Raw genomic sequence first — 6,000 nt, 5'->3', positions numbered from 1 at the left:
TTCAGTATTGACTGTAAAGCAACACGTTTCCCATCTCAAAAACTTTCAAACTCAAGCTGTGCATATTTCAGTTTTTTCTACTTTGTATAAAAGTGAACTTACTTAACCTTATAAAGGGCTGTCATACCCAGACACTTAAGTATATAGCACAAAATACCCTTACGCAGCCACGGTGTTCTCAACAGGGTTGGGGACAATTATTTCTGCATTTCAAGTCTTTCAACCCACTGAGCGCGCCTTTCAACATCACTGACGTCATGAATGCAGCATTTCCAGGTACATTAAGATGCTTCCTGCAGCTTTCCATGATGACAGGTTACCATAAACATACTGACAGATTCTATCAGACACTCAATGACGCTCGACTATGACTCAAAGGCTATCAGCAGCCCTGACAATAAGATATTGGTGTTTGACACAAACAGACGTATAGGTGCACAATTCAGATGTGTGGTGCGTATACTTGGTTAGTTAAATGAGTAAGATATAACATGCTCAACATCTGTGTTTGTGCTGAAAAACAAGTTTAATATTCTTAAATGTAGTGTTTCATAGACACTCTGGACACCAAGCTTTAACTCAGACAGTCTTAAACACATTGGAACATCTGGTCAATGTAATTAAAGGGATTTTCTGTCTTGGTACAGTAATTATCGAATAATTTCCTCTATTTGGTGAGATGTTATTGTGAAAAGTTCTTCAGTGTGGCGTGTGGCTTAAAGTTTGTTGACTTGTTTAGACTTTTTGACATAAAAAAAGAAGAGCTGTTTACACTGAAGTGAGGTCAATGCTCACTGGCTCGCTCACTGCTGATGCATCAAGGATCACTCCCAGCTTGACTCGCCCGTGGCAAAGCCCGGAAAACGCTGAGCTCTGACTAGCAAGGCCTCCTGGCAAGATTCTCATTACTAAGAGTGCAAGTGTCTTACTACACCGAATGCAACTGAACAAGCAAAAAAACTCCCGCTGCTTGACACTGCACTGTATCAAGCCTTTATGTTGAACCTGCAGATATACGAGTACACTTCACACCCTGCATGCTACGATTTCATTAAGAAGCGCACTAGGAGGCAATTAAATCCAGACAGGTTCTGTTATGAAAGTCCTCCATGTCAATACAACATAGTGTCAAACACATGCATATGAAGCAGTAACTGATGAGCTCACCATGACTAATGAAAGAGTCTTCTTCTCTGCAACATTGCTGACACTGAAATAACATGCAAACGGGGGAGGGGGTTCCAGGCTAACATTGTGTAATAAATGTGAAACAGACTCTATGCACTGACTACCAGACATCATTTATTAATTCTCAAGCTCAGCAAGGCAATCACAGACTCAGAATCATATTAGTCATTTCTATTGGATACGGACTCTGAGCCACAGCTCATGAATAAGAGTAACTGAAACTTTGCAAGAATGTTAATGAGATTCATAGAAATGAGGAAGGGGCAAGTGCTACATTTGTATACAGGATAGAATTTGCATGGTTGGCCACACATGTCAATCTTCTCCACCTTGGAGACAAGTGGAAACACCACGGTGAGACACTGTCAGTTTACGACGAGGAGCGATTCGTGCAGGAGTTTTTAAAACTTAGTTTGGGTTTTGGCCAAAAAGTAGCATCCAAGAACTGTGGTAGGTATTTTGTACGTTAGGTTGAGTGGGAAGTGATGGTCAAAATAATTGTTTTGCTAAAGACCTGAGGACTTGCATTGAATTGAGGTCAAAAATGATTGCAGGTTGCAGGTTTTTTTGTGGCTTCATTGGATTTTTTTATACTCTGTGTTATAGTGTGAGCTGAGTATTGCAGAGAGATTATGTTTCCAGCAGCAGGTATTACCCTGCATGTAAAATCTGCAATATGTGCCCATGAATAATAAAGCCCAATCTCTGTTTTGGGAAAAAATGTATTACAGTATGTTTCAGGTAGTATTACGCACATTCATGTCCCAATCCAAATAGAGCATGTATGAGCTCTTTTGCAATATGCACTGCAGTTTGCGTCACACGTTTTATGAATAATGAATTGTAATTAGTGCTTTAATTATGCTCTGAAATATTCACAGGTTTTTGCTTAATAGGTCCCATAATGTATTTGGCTGGGGTGAAAATGAAACAACAAATGATAGACAAAACAGGGGGTGTGAGAGAAAAAGTCCAAATGGTTCACTGGAGCAATAAAAGAACTCTGCCAATAATGACACACAAGCACATCACGCCGAGAGTTTGACAGCACAGAGCTGTGCTGAAGCAAAAAGTGCGACAACACAAGATTAAGTGTTTCAACTAATCCTTCAAACTATGAACATGTGCAACTTTTCTATTATATTCACAGTTGGCTCTGCTCCAGGTTTTCTGCATGGTTTGACATTGAGGCTGAAGACTGAACTGAATTTAGAACAAATGTGTTCATTTCAGACCAAAAATTGAGTTTTTACTCAGGCTTACACATCCTTGTGATGTTTCTTTTTTTTTGCATTACCAATTAAGCATGTCTTTGTGTTTTCAACAACATAAGTATTAGGCAACTTACTGTAAATGATCAACACATTGCTGCTTTTCCAAATTCTGCAGCCCAGAAATTCAAATTCATAGCATCTGTAAAGGAATACTTGAACAAAAAAGTATCATATCAAAGCATTTTCTGTTTCAGCGAGAGACTTTCTGATTCTATCTTTGCCTTGGCATTAACAATTACTACACAGACATGAGTACTTGCTGAGACTACGTACCCCTCTGATAGCAGTGCGATTTAAAGACTTCCAAAATGCTGATTGCTGACATATTGCTACCTTTGTTCAAGCTTCAAATTGTTGTTTGTTTTTAGCACATGCTTACTGAGGCTTCAGTTCTGATCTGGATAAGGCAAAACATCTTAAAGATCTATAACCAAGTCCAAGTTCTGTTGATATTAAACTCAAAACTTCCATGGACTGGATTAAATGGAGAATCTTTGTGAACTTAAGCAATGCTAGCAGTGTGGCTATTTGGATGGCCGCATCAGTGAGTTGGCTTTTTTTGTTAAGTCCCTGTTTAGTTGGGTTGGTAGTTAGCTCGTGTATTGTAGGTTGTCTTCTGAGGATGAATGGAAGACTGGTGATCACTTTTCTTCTTATTCATAGTAGTAGTGAGTCGTCAGGTAAGAATTAAGCTTTAGCCTTTGCTGTGCTGCATCTTATTTTATGCTCACTTCGAAGTGTCAGATTACTAACAAGCTAAATAAAATGTTGACCATTATCTACACTACCTGCTAAACAGTCGTAATGGGTTGAGATAACTGAACTGAGGAATGTAGGTCCCTGTAATTGCCCGAGCAAATAAGGCTAAATGCCTTGTAGTATGCATTGCTAGGACACTTTTTCACATTCCTCTTCTGTCTAAATAATTATAAAAAAGATGAATTAGTCATCTTGGAGAGAAATAACAGAGATCATAAATATCTGTTCAGATTGTAGTGGGAAAACTGTGCATAGAAAGACCACCTGAGCAATTAAGAGAGAATGGCCTAGATTTTGACTTCACACCTGGTCTTTACTTGGCAGCCTTTATGCACTCTTGTGTCTTAGGGAGAAGAAGGCTTAAGTGAAACTGGGCTAACTATTTATACTATTATTGAGCCACCTTTTATGATCTAAAACTTTATCAATGCCTCTAATGATAGTTTTCTTTCATTTGGAGGAAAAATGAAATAACAGTTTGTCTTCAACAGAACTACTATTATTTAATTGATGATATTTTATTTACCTATGCCTAAAAGCCATTTTACTGACCTAATCTTGAACATGTCACCTCATTTAGTTGGTTTACTGGATAATATCCTGCCAGTTTCAACAATGGGATTCTATTTTTAACAAACAGGACTTGCTACAAAGTTTGGGTGTGTTTAACACAGCTGCTTTGTGTAGAAGGCGGATGACTGTTCATCCGCTAAAAAAGTTTTCCAACTCAAAGACAGTCAAAGGTACTGTATTTCAGTTCAACTAGATGAAAGATAGTCTAATGCATCATGAAGTCCTTATCTTTTCCTTTTGGTAAGATGTAGCCAAACTTTAGACCTTGCACATTCAGCCACCCTCCCTCTCAAAATGACCAGAATTCTGTAGTTTAGTACTTGTTAGCAGTATCTGGACTGAAGGTATAATGTTATATCATAGGACCCACGAGACTTAGTAGCAGAATCAATAAACTCAAATGGTATTGATTTTTGGATTTTTAAAAATGCTGAATGAGGTCCATAATAGAACCAGGTTTTGATCCTTTTCCTTTTTGCTGCGTCAGACTAACAGAGGAGCTTGTATAGCTGTACCTGTCTTCCCCTTGTTATGTTATTGGTATAAATATTACAGGGTTTATCAATTTTTTTTGCAGCTTTATTTAAAATACCTCAATATGAACAAGTTCAAAGAAGGTGTGAAATGACCCAGGTACCATAACTCTTGATCATCACCACAACTGTCTGCCTCATTAAAGCATATCAATTCAGAGCAGCTGGCTCAGCATTATGCCTCCATCCTGTCCATAGCCCCTGCATTACTGCTGGGCATGTAAGAGCCAATTACACCAACACAGCAGGTATGATATCAAAGATCAAAACTGCCATCAATTGCTAAATTGACATCGAGAGACGCATGGTCCAAGGCAATCATAGTTCTCAACAAGCCTCTGAGATTAGGGAACAAGAGGAGGCACTGTGATTGCACCATCACATGTGAAGTGGATCTGTATGTCAATAAATTCAGGCCTCCCTGGTTGAATCATGTCAGAGAATTTGTAGTTTTTTCTGTTCAGGGGAATCCTAAAGGTTATCAGGAAACATTCATAATGGAGGCAGATGTTGCATGTGTGTGTGTGTGTGTGAAAGGAGTACTGAAGAGGAGATGAGCCACTGCTATCTGTTTGACATTTCTGTCAGTACTGGTATTTGAACTGCTGGGTTGCTCTGACAAATGCCATGGCTGTCACCGGCTCGATTTTAATTACACCTGACTGAATCTTTCAGGGGCTCTGGGATGAATTTAATTAGCGAGCAAGCTTTGGGCTAGCTGGGGAGCGGGTCGGTACAACTCACAGTTTCTTATTCTGTGGCTCTTCATTGGCATTTTAATGGTCTCCGTCCATACAGACTGAGAACATTAACAAATAAGCCAAGAGCAAATGGGCTCAGGAGACTACTGGGCAGGAGTCTACTTTTTCAATACCAACTTGTATGTTAACATTTTCGTTGCAGCGTAAATGAGGATGCTTTTAAGTGCAGCAGACTATAATGGAAATGGGAGACAATGACAATGGAGAACGACTTCCAAATGAAATCAGATGTGATACTTTGGCTTTATAGAGTAGAACTGCATGTATATTAGGAAGAAACTGCCAGCACAAACTACTCTTTATAGTTATAGACAGGCTGCACAGTAGGCTTTTTATCTGGTTCATAGAGCCTGACCAATATAACAGAGGGCCAATAATGTTAGGATGATTTGTACCAACACAGATATAATGGAATTGGCCTCTAACTTTAATTAATAAGCCCTGAAGTTAACCATTTTTACAGGGTGTTTTAGACAGAAAACAGAGCTAGGGTACCATCATGTAATTTGTTTAGCAGAGCAAGTTCTGACTGTAAGGTAACAATACACTCATCCCTATCCTACTGTTGAGCAGACAGAAGTCCTTCATGCTAGAATTGGTTGACAATTTTGCAAATCCTTCAGTATAGTTATTATATTATACAGCAGCTACCTGAGAACCTGTGTCAAGTCATTTTGGTGCAAAATTGGTGAATCTATTGTTGATTACAATTTTAGGAATTTGTATTGACAATTTTTTTCAAGACTTCTGAAGAAGTTTCATTGAACATTTGGGAGAATTTGAACATTTTCAAGAGTTTTTTAACTGGCATTTTGCCAGTACTTAATGGATTGTTTTTAAAATGTACAGAAAGTTTAAAATGATTAGAAAAGCAAATTTCCTGTTTTTTTCCTTTACACATATTAGATATGT

The sequence above is a fragment of the Notolabrus celidotus genome, chromosome 6 (assembly GCF_009762535.1).
Source record: "Notolabrus celidotus isolate fNotCel1 chromosome 6, fNotCel1.pri, whole genome shotgun sequence".
NCBI lineage: Eukaryota > Metazoa > Chordata > Actinopteri > Labriformes > Labridae > Notolabrus > Notolabrus celidotus.
The sequence above is the reverse complement of the archived record's forward strand: the minus strand, read 5'-3'. Positions refer to the sequence as shown.